Below are 18,230 nucleotides of genomic sequence, written 5' to 3'. Positions count from 1 at the left end.
GTCTGGGTTACTTTGCTTAGTCTGTTTTTCCAAGTCTTTCCATTTCTTTACAAATGAGGCAATGTCATTCTTTCTGATGGAAACATAGAATTCCATTGTGTAGATATACCACATTTTCTTGAGTTGATTCCACATCTTAGCTATGGTAAATAGTTCTGCAATGAACATGGTTGTGCTGGTAGCTTTACTGAGGCCTTGTTTGTGGTCATTTGGGTAAATGCCCAGGAGTGGGATTGCGGGGTCATAGAGAAGCTCTATATGTAGTCTTTGAAGAAACCTCCACATTGCTTTCCAGAGTGGTTAAACAAGTTTACACTCCCACCAACAGTGTAGTAGTTTCTCTTTTGGCCACATCCTCACCAGCATCCTTATTATTAGTTTGCTTTGACAATGGCCCTTCTAACTAGGATAAGATGGTATCTCAGTGTTGTTTTGATTTGCATTTTTTATGGCCAGAAATGTTAATGTTTCTTCATGTGTCTATTGGCCATTCTTATTTCTTCTTCAAAGATGTCTTAAGTCTTTAGCCTACTTACTAATGAATGAGGTTGTTGTTTCTTTGAGGATTTGTTTGGGGGGGGTTAACTTTTCTCACTCTTAAGTATATTTTGGATATGATGCCCTTGTCTGATGTATAGCTAGTAAAGATATTGTCCCAGTCTGTGGGCTTTCTTTTTTTTTGGCGGGGGGGGCTTTTTATTTTATCTTGCTAGCTATGTCCTTTGCCATGCCGCAACTCTGCAGTTAAATACAATCTCATTTACCCAGCCTTAAAAAAAAAAAAAATTGTTGTGATTTTGGATCTTTACTCAGGAATTTTTGACCTGTACCAAGGAGCCCTAGTGTTTACCCTATCCCTTCCTTTTATCTACTTGGAATTGATTCTGGTGCAGGGTGGAGTATAAGGATCTAACTTCAGTTTTCTACACATGTATAGCTACTTTTGCCAGCACATTTGTTGAAGATGCTGTCTTTTTTCTATCCTGTATTTTGGGCTCCCTTATCAAAAATTAGGTGCCCATAGATCTGTGGGTTCATTTTTGGGTCATCAATTCTATTCCATTGGTCCTCAGGCCTGTTCCTGTGCCAGTACCAAGCTGTGTTTTATAACTATAGCTTCATAATAGAGTTTGAAGTTTGGTATTGATATTCCCCCAGTGCTGTTCTTCCTGCTAAGGATTGTTTTTTCTGCTCTTTGGGGTTTTTCTTATTCCATATGAATTTTTGGATTGCCTCTTCTAGTTCATTAAAGAATGTTGTTGGGATATTGATGGGAATATTGCACTGAGTTTGTAGGCAGCTTGGGCAGCATTGCCATTTTCACCATGTTAATCCTCCAAATCCAGGGGCATGGGAGGTTCTTCCACTTCCTTAGATCGGCTTTAAGTTTTCATAATAGGAGTCCTTCACATCTTTGGTTAAGTTAGTTCCTAGTTTTGTTTTGTTTTGTTGTCTATTACAAAAGGAGTTGCTTTCCTGATTTCAGCCTCGCTCTTCTCATTGTTGGCATACAGAAAAGCCATTGATTTTTGAGGGTTAGTTTTATACCCTGCTACTTTGCCAAAGCTTTGAATCAGCTCGAGTAACCTATGGGGTTCTTCAAACACAGGATCATGCCATCTGCAGAGGGAGAGTTTTACTTCATCTTTCCCTATTTGGATACCTCTTATGTTTGTCTCTTGCCTTATTGCTCTGGCTAGGAATTCTAATACTATATTGAAGATGAGTGGAGAGAGCAGACATCCTTTCCTTGTTCCTGATTTTAGAGGAAATGCTTTCAGCTTTTCACTATTAAGTATAATGCTGTCTATAGATTTGTTATATACAGCCTTTATTGTATTGAGGAATGTTCCATGGATTCCTAGCTTCTCCAGAGTGAAAACATTCTATTTAAGAAACTGTACTAAAGGGTATAAAATGCTACAACATTTTTTTAAAAAACAAGCACTGGAGTAGGGGAGGAGATTTTATGAGTTTGTCAGACACACCCATTCGTATTCCCCAGTTTAAGCCTAAGCCTGCCTCAAGCCTTCAAGTCTGGTACAGAGTTGTGAAACCACATTCCTTAAATATCCTGTAAATCTAACGCTTGATTCACATAAATTGGCCATCCCCCAAATTACTCTAGACTAATAGCATCATTACTATAGCTACCTTAAACTCTATTTGGATTACTAAGTATGAGGGAAGGCATTGAATCTCTGTAGCCTGGCTAATTGTTCTTTCTATAAGGCTTGCGAATGTGTTTCAATTCTTCTTAAGAAGTGAAGGGAGGGAAGAAAGAGTCAAAATGCCTCCAGACTGCCTGGCCACTCACATTGGGTAATCAACACTCACAGGAGGAAAGAAATCAGATGAACATCCCAGGCTGTCAGTTCACTTAGGTACAAGATGAGGCTTGTTTGGTTACTAGGTCAGAAGAAAAGAAAGACGCCAGACTGGCTTTTATAGAATGTATGTCAAGGTATAATTCTAAATTAATTGTAGACAAATGATCCTTAATTGTTGCACGGCCACGGCTAATGGTGCCCACCACCAGGCTGTGCGATCTTGGACATGACTCCTCCCTGGGCCTGTGTTCATCTGCATGGGTGAACACCGGGGCAAGTGATCTCAGACCACTTCCTGTTGTAATGGTTTATAAAACACAAGAAACAGGTTTGACTTCTGCCCCAAAACTACTCTGGAAAGAAAGCAGGAGTTGGAAGTGGCCCTTTCCTTTAACACCTTTCTGATTCCACATCTGTCCCAGGACGAGGCCGAGTTCGTACAGAGCTGAGGAGTGGCTGTCACCAATCATATGACATGAGGGAAGAAGGTAAAAAAAAAAAAAATGCACTCAATTTGGAGGGGGAAAGGAGGCATAGAAATGGATGACAAAGGGAGAACAAATGTAGCAGTGGTTCTCAGTAAACATATGTTGAAATTGAATTATAAAACTTGTGGCCCAGATGAGAGGGGAAAAAAGTGGTAAAGAAGGGGGGACACTGTCCACAAAGAAATGTACTTACTTACCTAATTTATGAAATCGTAACCTTCATTTTTGAAAGAAGAGTACACCCAAGACTAAATTTCAATGTATGCAATAAAAATCAACACAGGCTAGCACCAGTGGTTAGACCTTATCATCCTAGTTCCTCAGGTGGCTGATTCAGAAGAAGAAAGTTCAAAGCTACCCCAGGAATGAGGACCTTACTTGGAAAAACATCCCATACCACCAACATAATATATTTCAAATCAAATCAAATGTTGACAGGAGAATCATGAGTTTGAGACCAGTCTAGGAAAAACCCTGCCTCAATATCCACCTCAGGAGGGAAGGAAGGAAGGAAGGAAGGAAGGAAGGAAGGAAAGGGAAGGAGGGAGGGAGGGAGGAAGAAAGGAAGGGAGGGAGGGAAGGAGGGAGGAAGGAAGGAAGGAAGGAAGGGAGGAAGGAAGGGAGGAAGGAAGGAAGGAAGGAAGGAAGGAAGGAAGGAAGGAAGGAAGGAAGGAAGGAAGGAAGGAAGGAAGCAAGCAAGCAAACTAAATTTCATGATGTCATCAATAACACAAAAATGCTAAAATGGAGACAGTCCAGACTGGCATTATGGTGCCAATAGTTGGCAGGTTGCACAAATCAGAAAGTCCCTATAGCCAATAGCTTCTGGTTCATGCTTGTAATCCTAGCTACTCAGGAGGCTGACATATAAGGATTATCATTCAAAACAGAAAAATCCATGAAACTCTTTTTTTTTGGCCAATCTTGGGGCTTGAACTCAGGGCCTGAGCACTGACCCTGGCTTCATTTTTGCTCGAGGCTAGCACTCTACCACTTGAACCACAGCACCATTTCCGGCTTTTTCTATATATGTGGTGCTGAGGAATCAAACCCAGGGCTTCATGTATATGAGGCGAGCACTCTACCACTAGGCCATATTCCCAGCCCCCCATGAAACTCTTATCTCCAATTAACCAGTAAAAATGACATGAAGCCTCAAGTTCAAGTCCCAGTATTGGCACAAAGAAGAGGACCTACCCACATATAGCATGTTAGGTAAAATTCAGATTCTATCACTCAGTTTCCCCATGTGACCAAACGGGTCACATGCATTGACTTGCATTGATTATTACCATGAGAATGGGAGAGCTGACTCATTCATTAAACTTGAAACAGTGTCTCTATGTCATGCTTGTCCTTTAGGACAAGTAGAAATTTGGGTTAAATAGTATCAATTATTTATTTATTTTTGGATTTGCACACTGCCTCACTGAGCAACTGTATATTCAATATCTATTGTAGGCCTGTGCCTCCATTTGGCCTTGGGGGTGTAAACAGAAGTAATGGCCACGGGCCTGGCTGAAGGAGTTCACTGGATATAGGGGAAGTGATGGTGTTGAGAGTTACTCTGTAACAAGAAGCATCCACGGAGAGAAGCCCAGCCTTCTGAATAGCGAGGATTACCGGCCAGGCGTGAGCCACTGCTGCCTGGCTTTTATTTTACAGAGACTTTTTTTTAACATCTCTGTGGAATATTAGCTGGAGATGAGCGGGGAGACAGCTTGCCATGATGGTCTGGATGAGAAGGACAAGAGTCGGTCCCGTCAGCAGGAAAATACGAGCCCATACAGGGGAAAGAAAGGTGATTCTCAGCCTGATTCTCGGATGGGGGTCAGGGTCAGGCTAGCTCAGGTTAGGACAGCTCAGGTATGATCAGCGGATGGCACCCACAGCCCACCACAGGGCCTGCGTGTCCTGGGATGGGGGCAGCAGTCTTGCCTTGAGCAGAAATCGACAGTGGAAATGGACAGTCAGCCTGGGATGAGCAGGGGACAGCTCCAACCCTTCTGGGGGCTGTCCCCTCCGTTACAGCTACAGCACCGCTCGGATGACCTGGGAAAGTGGGTGAGCACAGCTCTCAGTGACACCATGGCTCTCAGTGACACCATGAAATCTGACAGTTGGATGCTGGGGGCCCACACCCAGAATCCTAGAGACTTGGGAGGCTGAGAACAGAAGGACTGAGATTCAAGATTAGTCCTGGCATAACAAGTTCTCAAAAGAGATCCTAAAACTTGGACTTCCTTTCCCCTCGCATCATCTTATGTGTTCCTATGGACATAGCTATTGAGCTATCGTGATCTTCTGCTAGGACTCTCCTAGACACGTACTAATTATTACCAATGAGGGAAACCACGGAGCTTATGTTTCTTTGAGTCTGGCTCACTTCACTTGGTACGATTTTTTCCCCAAGTCTTTCCATTTCCTTACAAATGGGGCAATGCCATTCTTTCTGATAGAAGCATAGACTTCCATTGTGTAAATGTACCACATTTTCTTGATCTAAGTTTTGGAAATAAGTGGTTTATCTTTGCTGTTGATATTTTCAATGTACCATGTGAAATTATGCCTTTTTAATTTGTCTTTCTTCCCCCATGGTTCTACCCCTGATGTCACGATATCTGATTCTGGTGCCCTTGGAATTGTATGTATATTTATCAGAACTAGGGAAGGGAAAAAGAACATCAAAACGGATGAGACAAAGGATAAAAGGTGAACCAATGCAATAGCAATATTTATAAGACAATATGCCATAAACCAACTGTACAATTCAGGGGGAGGAAGGAATTGGGGAGGGTGGAAGGAGGGAGAAAAATGAGGGAGGAGGTTACCAGTTTGATAAGAAATATACTCACTGCCTTGCGTATGAAACTGTAACCTCTCTGTACATTACTTTGACAATAAATAACTTAATTTTTAAAAAAGAGATCATATCTCAAAGAACAAAAAACAACCATTACAGAGCTAGAGGCATGGCTCAAGTGGTAGAACACTGGCATAGTAAGTGTGAGGTCCTGAACTTATGCCCCAGTACACCACTCCAAAAATAATATGATAACACCTCCTTTTATCTTCTCACCGTTTCCCTTCCTATCAACTAGGACCTACACTCCTACACTTGTCTGAGATCAATATTTGAGTTTCCACTTATGAATGAGATCCTGTGACGTATGTCTTCCACTGGTCATTTCACTCACCATCATGTCTCCAATTGCACTGCTGCAAAGTGCTGTGTAATCCTGCCTGTCATATTGCTACAAAGGGCAGGTATGTACCATTATTGTGTGTAAATCAAAAAGCAAAAATAAGAATAAATCCATCTAAGCACCCATACTTCATTCATGTAATCCTATGTACTCAGGAGGTTGCCATCTGGAAAATAGAAATTTGAGGCGAGCCAAGGCGGAAAAGTCTGCTGGACTCTATCATCTAAATAACCATCAAAAAGCAGGTATGGAAGCATGCCTCGAGTGATAGAATGCTAGCCGAGTGAGCAAGCAAGCTCAGTGTGTACAAGGCTCTGAATTCAAACTCGAGCACTACCAACATAAATACATAAAAACCTGATAAAAACCTCAGAGCTGCCCCCAAAGAGAAATTTGCCAGTAAATACAAAATACTTCTTGCATGCTGTGGTAGATACAGCAGAGCCACCTCGAGCTGAGGGTTGAAGGCCTTGCTTATTATTAAGGAAAGGCTAGGAGAACACAGTTACCTTGGAGAAGGCCTTGACCTGTAGGAAGTGGCTCTGCTTCTCAGGAATGAGTCACCATCTTTAGGGGGGTGTTTACCTGGGGAAGGAAGAACAGAGCGCTGAATAAACGAGGAGCCCTAAAGTCACCCACAGTCTCTAAGACACCAAGAAAGGACGCGTAGGTTTTGTATGCTCCTAGAAATGAGTTGGTTGGGGCATGACGCTTTGAGGAAATCAAGTCACAGGAGCGGGGAATGCAGAGCTTGACCACCATACACTAATTTGGGTCAAATGTGCTGGTCTGACACTTGCCAGACACAGAGATGATTCAGACTCTGAGGGGAGATCACAGCTTGGTGCACAAGAAGATCAGAAGTCAGGGGCTAGCACATATAAGAAAAGGGGAGAAGTTCCCTTCCCCTTTATTGTTCCAGTACCAAATCTTGAACTCGGGGCCTGGCCCTCTTGCTCAGCTTTTTGGTAAATAGCTGACTGTGTTTCTCATCCCTTTATTTCTTACAGAAACCTCATCATCCATTACTTGTTTTGAAAAAGTTTTAGTACTTGGGGATCTCATTTTTCATGTCTGAGTCATGGCCTTGGTACCACAAAAGGCTCGGGCGGCCTAGACATAAAGCCTTTTTTTCACCCTCTCAATAAAACACTCTAACCAACTCAATGTTAAGCATTTTGCTCAGACTAAACACACCACATCCCAAATTACTATGCACTTTACATGGAAACAATAGGACACGGCATCGCATGAAGGTATCAGAGGCACAGGGATTGTATCACAGCCCCAAATCAGAGTCGAATCCTGGGTCTTGCTGTTCCCAGCCTGTCTCCAGGGGCAGCTTCAGAAATAACTGCAGCTGACATGAATGATAGAGAGACATTGCCTCAGAGAAACAGAGGGATGGAGGGAAAGAGGGATGTACCAAAGGCCAAAGTTATTCAGAAGGTCCAGGAAAATTGTTGACTCTCCACTCCCCACCAACAGTTTCACATTCCCTTTTCTTTTTTGCTCCAGAAACTTCCTTTAAAAAAGTGTTCGCAATGGTTTGTCTTTTTATCCTTTGTCTCTCGATTTTGGTATTCCCTTTCCCTTCCCTAGTTCCAACACATGTATATACAGTATCCGGGGTACTAAGTTCATTTACAGTAATAGGGGGAGTAAAACCACAGGAAGGGAATATGAGAGAGAGAAAAATAAAAAGGTATGGCTTCACATGGCATGTTGAAATTAGCTACAACAATGATATACCACTTATTTCCATAACATGGAGTTCATTTCACTCAGCATCATCTTATATGTTCATAAGGGCATAGCGATTGAGCTATTGTGATCTTCGGCTATGACTATCCTAGAGATGTACTAGTTATTCCCTATGAGGGACACCACTGAGTCCATGTTTCTTTGGGTCTGGCTCACTTCACTTAGGATGATTTTTTTCCAAGTCCTTCCATTTCCTTACAAATGGGGCAGTATCATTCTTTCTGATAGAGGCATAGAATTTCATTGTGTATATGTACCGCATTTTCTTGATCCACTCGTCTACTGAGGGGCAACAGCGATACTTACAAGACCAATTGGTTAGTTGTACAGTTGTACAACTAACAGGGGAACGGGGTGGGGGGGTGGACTGGGGAGGGGGGAGGCAGGGGAAAAATGAGGGAGGAGGTAACAAGTTGGATAAGACATGTACTTGCCTTACATATGAAACTGTAACCCCTCTGTACTTCACTTTGACAATAAAGAAGAAAACAATGTTCGCACTCACAGTCTCTACTTGTCATCATCACCGAACTACCCACATCTCCCTTGGATACTTGCTGTTCCTCTGAAATGTGCCACCCAAGCCACCAGTCCTCCCAGATTCTCCAGGGGCAGCACCTGAGCCACCCCCCATCCCTCTTGACCTCTGGGCTGGAAGTCAGCTGCCATCTTGTTCCGTTCCTTCCTGGGCTCCTGTCCTAACTCCTGTCTGGAAGCACTTTGTGCCACTCTAACTCCAGGGTGCGTCTCTGTAATTCTCTCCGTCCTCTTCCTGAGACGTTTTAAATGTATGGCAGGTCTGAGCCAACTCTAAGCAGAGGCTTCTCAGTATCGCCATCCCTCACAGGCAGGAGAGACAAGACACAAGGGTGACTGGTCTTCCCGGCTTGGGCCAGAAGAGAAAGCAGGCTAACCTCTCTTCTCCCATATTCTTAATGAGAAGGTCCTCATCCTACATAGCTTGCGCACGGTGAGTGCAATACTTACGGAAGAGAGAAAGGAGAGAGAGAAGGAAGGAATACGTTCACTCACACGTCCATCATCTTTGCATTAGACACACAAGCATGAACACTTTGCCTAGAATGACAGGAAGCAAGGGAAAAAGACAGGTGCTGAGTATGGGTATATGGGGTAGAAAACAGGAATACAAATGGAAATCACTGGAGTCTCAAGATAGCCAGCAATCATGCTAGCCAAGGCCGAGTCTAACTTAAAAGGTACAACAAAGGCTCATATCAGAGTTAGGAGTGGGGATGACTCTGAGGAGAAAGACAGCAATAGGAATAAAGCGACAGACGGAGACCCGTTAATGGCCAAGCAAATCCTGAGCAAACGAAGCCTTGCTCAGTCATGGCCATCGTAATTTTTGAGAAGGCTTAATAGTAACCTCCAAAAATAAACTTGTAGAAAATACCAACAAGAAAATTACAGATTTAATATACGCTGTGATTTTAACGATGAACTTCTTCACACAAAATAAAATATTGACGAAGAGCGAAAGAACGAACTCGTCTAATAAATTAGTAAGCTGTAACATACTGCATCCCTCTTTCTACCGTAGGGACATCAGGTATGGACCACATGGACTTGCCCACTTCCTCTCCACAGAAGCCTGAGGCTCCGTGATGCACCAGTACTGACGATCAGCACACGAAGTGGCCGGCTGGGGCCTCAGGTGACCAGAAGTCTAGGGCTCGTCACCTCCTGGGCCAGTAGCCCTGTTCACTCGCTGCCCAGGCTTTGTATGACAACCCTATCGTTTAGCCCTGCCAGTTGAAGGGGTGGCCCAGTGTAATCCCATTGCTCTTGCCTAACTGTGCCGTATCTGGAAATAGCTTTTTCCTAAAATGCAGCTAGAGTAGCAGATGGAATTGATGCATTTGAGGCATCAAGGAGTTTCCTACTTCTCCAGTTTGATTTGGCTTAGATCCTGCTAAACCCATGTTGAACTTTGACTGTGAATTCATCAGTATTGAGGTAAGGGAGCTTGAAGTGGGGTGAAGAGATAAACGCTGCACCCGCAATGCTAGATTCATCCTCACAGGCGCGGGTCAAGGGCTCTTTCCAGAAGGTGGGTCATTACCAAGCAGGATTTCTCCTTATGGTTTGTCTCCCAAGGCCTCACCAGATATGCCCATCTGATCTTGAACTTCCTGCCTCCAGAACTGTGAGCTAGATAAACTTCTACTCTTGATTAAGAAGTCCTCAGTGTTGGGTATTGTAAACTAAGACATGGCTAGCCTCAGGATGAGAAACTTAAAACATGAGCTAAATTACCAAACTAGACATTGTGAACCAGAATCCACAATGAACGTAAGCACCACCAACAAAAGTTCTCCTCTCCAGGAAGGCCCGACTGTACCCAGCAACCCCTCCCTGTCACTCCACAAGAAATTCCTTGTCCAGTGCAGGCACAGGAAAAGAGACAGCTGGGGACAAAGCTGTTGTCTGAAGAACCCTAGCATCCTCCTCAAGGCTTGGAGCCCAGAGCAGGGGAAAAAGGTATTCTTCCTAGCTTATAACCACATTGCATCTATTAATACCTTCTTCATAATGAGGAAATTCACACAAACCTATGGAATTTTTGTCTTGTTCCTGAGGAAATCCCCGCATTGTCAATCAGGCCTGCCAGAACAGAAACCACTTGATGACACTGTGGCACACACTAGACCCTCCGGGGGATGTCAGACTTACGATGCACGGGATCACTCGGGGAGGGGGGCAGCACCGGCGGTGGGAGCAACTCACTGTGGGACCTGCTGCTCAGTGCTTGAACCCAGGATTGGCTGCCACCACCATCATGGAACTTGCACAGAGCTGTCCCAATAGGGGCCCATGCCAACTCTGCCAACACCACCTCATATTCTCTCTCCACCGCCTTCCTCCTGCTTTCTACATCTTACGAGTGGTCCTAAATATGCACACAAGTCAACATCCAAGTCCGTCTTCCTCCACACAGTCTTGCCTGGATGCCCACAAACCAGGCAGGCCCACACACAGAGGAGCTCATGAGGGGACAGCCTAGGAAACAGCCCTGTGCAGCTCTGAATTGGAGCCTGAGAACACCAGAGGTCTCAAGTACCTGAAGCACAGTCAAGAGAGAGGTGTGGGTCAGCCAATTTCCAAATGAACATATCCTCTTGGCTTTCCAGACGGTTCACCATGGCGAGAGACATGGCTGGTTGGGATATAGACTAGAGGCCTCCACAGTACAGGGCTTCAGATTAGAGTTAGTTCTCAGTTTGAGTTCAAGCCAACCCTTAAAAGAAACCCACAGGGAGTAATCTGCATAGCCATAGTCCTCGCAACCCCCTTCCAGGGCCCCAAGGAACCAATCTCCAAATGCGAAACTCAGAAGGAAATCCCAGCCATATTTAGCCCTTGTTTTGCCCCTATACCTAGGCAATCTGTCTTGCACAAAAATGTGTATGGCTCAAGGGCAGAGTGCCGGCCTTTAGGGAGGGCCTTGATGCTGTGTCCTCCTGTGGAAGAAGGTAGAAAGGCAAGGGGAAAATAAGACTGCGTGAGTGGGAGAGGGTTGGGCTCATTTGATTAACAACTGCACACCTGCAATCATGAACTCACTACACTGACAGGTTAGTATATCATTATTAATCCATCCAGGAGAGCAGAGTCCTCATAACCTAATCATGTCCCACTAGCACCCCCTTAGCACTGTTGTACGTATGTCAACACATAAACTTTGGGGGACACATTCAGACTTTAGTGCCTACTTCTAAAATTTCCACTTCATACCAACATTTTCTTCCTCCTTTTCATGTACTGCCTAATAAATACACATACACCATTATTTAATACAATTTAATAATTGATATGCACATATGTGTAGATTAATGTCATTCAGAAATACAGAATTAGGCTCCAGCTAATTTATCCATAACTGAAGAGTTATGGACTATGTTCAATTCCTTTGGGAAAGCAAGAGTTAAGAATAATTCAGCAGATGAAATACATCATAACTTATGCGATCTATTCAAAACCAGTGGAAATGTGAGGTACATGGTCTATTGCTGGGGTGTTCTCCTGTTACACATGATGAGGATTCAAACAGCTAGTAAACAGTCCCCAAAGCCAACCGAGATGTCACATGCACCAGAGAGATGGAGGTGGGAGATTCTAGCAAGTTCCATCTTAGGATGGGCTACATAGTGAAACCCTGTCTCAAAAAAAAATTCATAACCTAATCTTAAAACCAAAAATGTCAGTTTGAGATAAGGCTACAAGGAACTACAAAGCCACAAAACCACAAGCCAGTAGAAAACACTTTAGAATTCTGCGCTTACTCAAATGCATGCTTCATATATCAGAATCCACACATTTCCAAGAAGAACACTGAAACATCCAGGAAACCCAGAGGCAATCCTACTAGGGCATCAGTTTTACCCGAAAAGTTCCAGAGGGTATTATTTTTATGTTAGAACAAGCATGACTATATTATCAGATAGGAAGAGTGGGGGTGAAATCTTCGAGATTGATCCAGGATGAAATAGAGACATCAAAGAAATATCCCAAAAGTAAGCAATTCTGGGATGCTGCTTTGGACCTTAGTTTTTCATTTCTCAACAAGACTTTAAAGTGATAAAATCTAAGAAGGACCCTCCTAAGTGAGTGCCCTCAAGCTTCTCCATGAAATCCCAACAATCAGAAATGGAAATATGAGGGCCCACAAATTCATAGTCATAAGATAATACAGACCAAGCAACACAATCTCAACTACCAAGTTGTCCATCCAGGTGGAGTCCAGCATCAAGATGGGGGAGGAGAAAGAGGAAATGACCAGAGGAGCCTGCAGAACACCACAGTGTTCAGTCCAAAAGTGACAGGACATTCCCTCTTTGCAGAGATTAGAAACAAGTTGCATCATATACAGACATTCATATAGTCATCCCAGAAGAAACAGCTTTACGATCAGCAACCCAAGCACTGGTGGCTCACCCCTATTAACTTAGACAATCCGGAGGCTGAGATGTGAGGACTGCAGTTTGATACGAGCTGAAGGAGGAACGTTTGTGACATTCTGATCTCCAATTATCCAGCAAAAAGCCAGAAGTGGAAGTACATCTCAAGTAGTGAAGTGCCAACCTTGAGCAAAAAAAGCTAAGAGTTCTGAGGCACTGAGTTCAATCCATAGCACTAAAATAAACAACAAAAAAAGAAAAACCAACGAGCAAGCAAAAGCTATATTTTAACTACATTTAGTAGAGGAAGCAAAAGAAACACACTTCTTATCTCAAGAAAGCTCAAGACCAGGGATCTTCTCATCAGTAGAAGAATCCACAAAATTCAGCTCATAGTAGATTGATTTGGCTCCTTTGCCTACACAAATAAAGCAAGAGAATTTCTTTATCACAAAGATACAGTAAAAATTGCCAGAGAGATGTGGGGTGTTGCTATGAATTCTAAATAGTCATTGATAACAAGGTGCAAAGCCCTTAGATTGGTAGTTTCAACTAAGGCAAGTGAGTTTTAAGAGCAAAGGGGGAAATGAGACAGCAAGACACAGTTACTGGCGGAAGATGCTCCTCTAGTGAGGGGAGAAGAGCTAAGAATCTCAAGCTGGGATCTAGAGACACTCCCAAAGGAGTAGGCATCCTCCACAAGAATTCTCACAGTGAATTTTATTGTGCAATGTTTCCCTGAGATTAAAATACTTATAGAGGGAAATACCCAATTTCATACATGAAGAAAACTGTGTGCACCAGGAATACTCCATCAGGATCCAGGCCATTCCCATCAGTCCTCCAAGCCCCTTTGCAGCCCCATGGAGTCATCTATGAATACACGGTACTCATCACCCTGACCTGTACCATTACTTTTATCTTTAACAACATACCCTAAGTAGTACCCCAGATTGCTAGCTTCTAGCTACCTATAAGAGTCCTGCTACTTCCCATCCCAGGTTTGCACAAGTGCTTTGGCCACTGACTCCCAAGTCATACAGGCAATGGAGCAGCTCTTTGTAGGTAGGGCCTGGCCCCTAAGAGAGCATATCACAAATTATGGGTGAAAGGGCACATTGGATGATCATGTACTAAAAAGTGAGTGCTGAAAGTCATGGTGCTGGACATCTGTCTTATATAAGACAAGGAAGTTCTGCTCAGTAGAGACTCATTCCTCGCCTGAAATGGCTACCATATATCCCACAGACACTCATGCAAGTAGGAAACACATATGCAATGTGTGCAAGCTAGCCACTAGTTCGACTCCACATTTATATAGAATACATGTGAGCTGGGCACTAATGGCTCATGCCTATACACCTAGCTACTTAGGAGTCGGAGATCTGAGGACTGAGGTTCAAAGCCAGCCCAGGGAGAAAAGTCAGTGAGATTCTTATCTCCAACTACCCTGCAGAAAAGCCTGAAGTGGAGATGTGGCTCAAGTAGTAGAGTTCCAGCCTTGAGTGAAAAAGCCAAGTGACAGAGACCTTGAGTTCGTGCTCTAGTACTGATACACACACACAAATACATTGAGTGCAAGTTCTAGTACTGATACACACACACACACACACACACATCTTGTAACATAATTTCCATACATACTGAATATTTTAGAAATGCAACTATCGCTACGATTGAGAGTAGATTTGTCTTCACTCCCATTGAGACCTTGAGGAAGAGTGAAGTCTCTTAGCGTATTTGTACAGCCATTGCCTCATCCGTTACAGGTTGCACTTGAACATGTCCCAGGCCATCCTGTAGTCCATCTACACAAAGCGCTTGCCCCTTCCGAGGTTCCAGATGGCTCAGACCAGCCATCTACATCGGAATTACTTTTTTGTCAGTCATGGGATTGAACTCAGGCCCTGGGAGCTGTCCCTGACCTTTGTCACTCAAGGCTAGCACTCTACCACTTCGAGCCACAGCTGCACCTCGTTTTCTTCTGGTTAATTGCAGGTAAGAGTCTCATGGCTTTTCTGTCCAGGCTGGATTCAAATCATGACCTCAGATCTCAGCCTCCTGAGTAGCTAGGATTACAGGCATGAGCCACCAGCACCCAGCTGAATTACATACTTTTAATGCAAATTGCTTTTAATTTTTCTTTACATCTACATAACATAAAACACCTACAACATAACATCTAGATGTTATGTTGATTTTTTAAAGTCATATTGTGAGAAAGTTTTATTATATTATATCATTTCAGATTTGTAAGCAGGGTGTAGCTCAAAAATATTTCCAAGAATGGGTTGACTAGTGAAGAGAAAAGGGCTGGCAGAAGTGACAGCATGACCTTCTCCTGTGCCTCTAGATCCTGTTGGAGTCACTGCTCTTCTCTCAGATGCCTCGAGCTCTCAGGTGGAGGAGACCAGATGTACAGAGCCCAGACTAGCTACAGCACCTTCTAGAGCCCCAGTGTGCATCATACAGAGACCACTCAGAATTTGCTCTCCACCCCCTGGTTGTCGACCTGCAAGAGAAAGCTCCCACTTGACTTTGTATCAAGACTGCTTTCATTGTTCCCAAGCATGTCACTTTTCTCTTGAAGACACAACAAACAGCCGAGCCCTCCCAGGTTCCTTTCCTCCGACCACCTACAGGAAGGCATAGTTGTGTGGCCAACCTGGTCATCATGCTCAAAAACCATCTGCGTGCTTCACAAATGCCTGACACACCCCAGAGGTGCTAGTTAGTCTGCTCCACACCCAGGCCTGCCTGGGACCCCACCTTCCCTCAACATTTACACCTCATCCAGCTCATCAAGAGTTCGATTTGTGGGCAGGTTGCTTTTCCAGTGTTGAGGATCAAGCCTTGCTGAGCTACATCCTAGCTGAAGTTTCCATTTGACACCTGTTAACATCCTCATACACCATATTCCATCCTCGTATTTGCTTTGCCTAGGTTGCAATTGATGGCATCTTATAAATCCTTTTTGCAGCATAAAACACAGAAAAAAAAACATCTTCACTATCCTGTCACTCGTGTGTGCCAATGAACATGTATAAGGAGATAGCACAGAATCCAGAGTATTCTGGAAACAAGGGACCCTGAAGGACTCCAGCCTCTGTCAATACTTGATGAGATCCTTTGATGCCAGGGCCTCTCTGAATGGTCTCTGGCGCTAGGTACAGGCCAAGGCCTGTGGCAGCATTTCCTAGGGTCGTGGCAGAGGAGAACAAAGCTGCCGACAACGCAGATCCTCCTCCTGAACCACCAACCCTCTCTCTCTCTTCCAATATCCCATGACTCGCCAAGAGAACTCGGGCCCAAGGAGGAATCTTACGTAGTTCAGTGTATGGCACGCAGCAAGCATTCCATAGGCACAGGTTGAATACATAAATAAACCTAATATCAAGTAGTATTTCATGATGGTGAATGATTGACTCAAAAGATAGGCCGTTCTTCAGAACCATAAAGAAACTTGGTACTGCTTTACAACACACAGGGCCCCGCAGAGTCTTTTGGAAATGGGAAGTTTGGTTCTGTACTGCTTCGGTCATGTGAAAATTCAGCACAAATGTTCTTTCTTGAAGTGCATGATTGGCCCCAAATGGAGAGCCGCAGTATGCCTCACCCGCCAGAAAGGCAGCTCTCCCACAGACTGAAAACAAACCCCGTTTCTACATCCTTTGTCCCCACCAAATCTCATTGCCAACGTAGTACCATGTTTCTGCCTAGACAAATCTTAGCATCAGGTAGGCATATGAAGTGTTAAATAAGATATTAAGTAGTTGCTTGGTGGGTGAGGTGAGGACAGCGGTAGAGACTGTTTATTCCTCGCACTGCTGTGGCTTTCCCAAGCTCCCACTCATGCAGTTGCTTTCATGCACTTCCTCTTCCCAGCAGCTTGGTACCAAGCCAGGATGACCCGATACCACACAGCAAATGGCAAGTGGATCATGGCTCCTCCTTTTCCCACAGAACCAGCTAATCTCTTGTCTCTGCTCCCAGGATGTGGAGCAAAAACCACAGAGTGGAACTAATACCATCCCTTGATTCAGGAGACCCTGCAGAGACCTGCCCCTAGCAGAAGTGGGGGCCTGCACACATACTCTTTTTTTATTGTTATTATTATTGTCAGTCATAGAGCTTGAACTCACGGACTTTGCTGCCCGGGCTGGCTTTGAATCGCCATCCTTGGATCTCAGCCTCTTGAGTAGTTAGGATGACAGGCGTGAGCCACTGATGCCCAGTTCCACATATTATTCTTAAGTAGCCTCTTAAACCTCCTGGCAAGCGGAGGAGAAAGTTGTGGGAGGCACGGATGGTTGGGGCATCATGAGGTCATGTAGACACACAGGGGTCTGAACCCAGGGGTCTTAGTCTCCTTCTGGGTGCCAGTCTATCAGCAAGTAAGGCTCCTGTCTAAGCCCTGCTTCCTCCGGCTGGTCATTGCTCCTTCCCCACAGGAGTGCTGGGAGGATAAAAGGCAGTGTGTATAAAGGGCCTTGTAAAGAGCAGTACGCCGCGCTCTGTAAACCATGCTTGTAAACCATAGATCCTCTGGGTGACTCCCTCCCTGCTTGAAGCTCCAGCGCCCGGCGTCAGCCTTTTTCTGGAAGGACAAGTCGCCCTGCCCAGAATATGAGGACATGTGTTCTTCATCCTGTTAGAGAGACTGTCTCTTCTGAACCGACGGCCCTAAGAGGGGCACCCTGAACTGGTTGAACTTGGCCAGGTCTGGAAGTGATTTGAAGAGGCGGCAGCCTTCGCTCCCCAGAACAAACTTCAGTTAATACTACTGACAAGTTCCCCCCAAATCATTTGAATAACCTTGACTACAGAGAAGGGGGTGGAGGGGGGCAGAGGGTGGAGGGGGGCAGAGGGTGGAGGGGGGACGGGACAGATAGAGACACAGACAGACAGAGGTATTTTAACCCAGATCACCTCTGTACCCCAGGAAGCTTTCACAACCACGTGCAACTCGGGGCGATCGTGGGCGACCAGGCCACCGTCGCCCCACCCACCCCACCCCACCCCACCCCCGGAACCATCCAGGTTTCTCCTACCTGGGCGTGCCCCCCTCCGTGTTCCAGTCGGGAGTGTGGGATCGCAGCCTCAGGCGGGGAGGCGGAACCCCGCTCCTGGCCCCGGGCGCGCGTGGATCGTGGATCACATTCCCGGGGCGCCGGGGCGCCGGGGTGCCGGGGCGCCGGGCCGAGGGGCGCTCGGGGGCCGCGGCTCCTCCCTGCGCTCCCGGACCCGGCCCTTCCCTGGCTCCTCCCGGCTGAGGCCGCGCGCTCCTCCGGCGGCTCCGGCTCCGGCTCCGGCTCCCGGCACCGGGCACGAGCTGCGCCCGCCTTCGCGGCGGCCTGGAAGTGCGGGCACCGCTCCAACGCCAGCCCAGGGCCGCGGGGGCGGAGCGGGCGGGGACCGGCGCCCTGCCAGACCCGGGGCGGTGGCGATGGGGCTGGCCCCGTCCCCCCACCCCCCCTCCTCCCCATGCCCGCCTCCCCGGGAGCCGCCGCGGCTGGACGGCCC

General features: G+C 45.5%; 1 protein-coding gene across 1 annotated transcript in view; it reads right to left on the bottom strand.

Annotated features, from left to right (window-relative positions):
* The window catches only part of Il1r1 (interleukin 1 receptor type 1), a 40,972-nt gene extending 23,155 nt beyond the window's left edge, over positions 1-17,817 (bottom strand). Inside the window, exons 1-2 of the mRNA XM_048352463.1 lie at positions 17,759-17,817; positions 6,534-6,609 (exon numbers count right to left, since the gene is read on the bottom strand). The gene's annotated coding sequence lies outside the window, so the exon portion shown is untranslated. The remainder of the gene's footprint in view (positions 1-6,533; positions 6,610-17,758) is intronic.
* Between the last annotated feature and the right edge of the window lie 413 nt (positions 17,818-18,230).

The sequence above is a fragment of the Perognathus longimembris genome, chromosome 8, assembly GCF_023159225.1.
Source record: "Perognathus longimembris pacificus isolate PPM17 chromosome 8, ASM2315922v1, whole genome shotgun sequence".
In the NCBI taxonomy this organism is placed as follows: Eukaryota; Metazoa; Chordata; class Mammalia; order Rodentia; family Heteromyidae; genus Perognathus; species Perognathus longimembris.
Note: the sequence above shows the minus strand (reverse complement) of the source record. Positions and strands in the feature narration are given on the sequence as shown.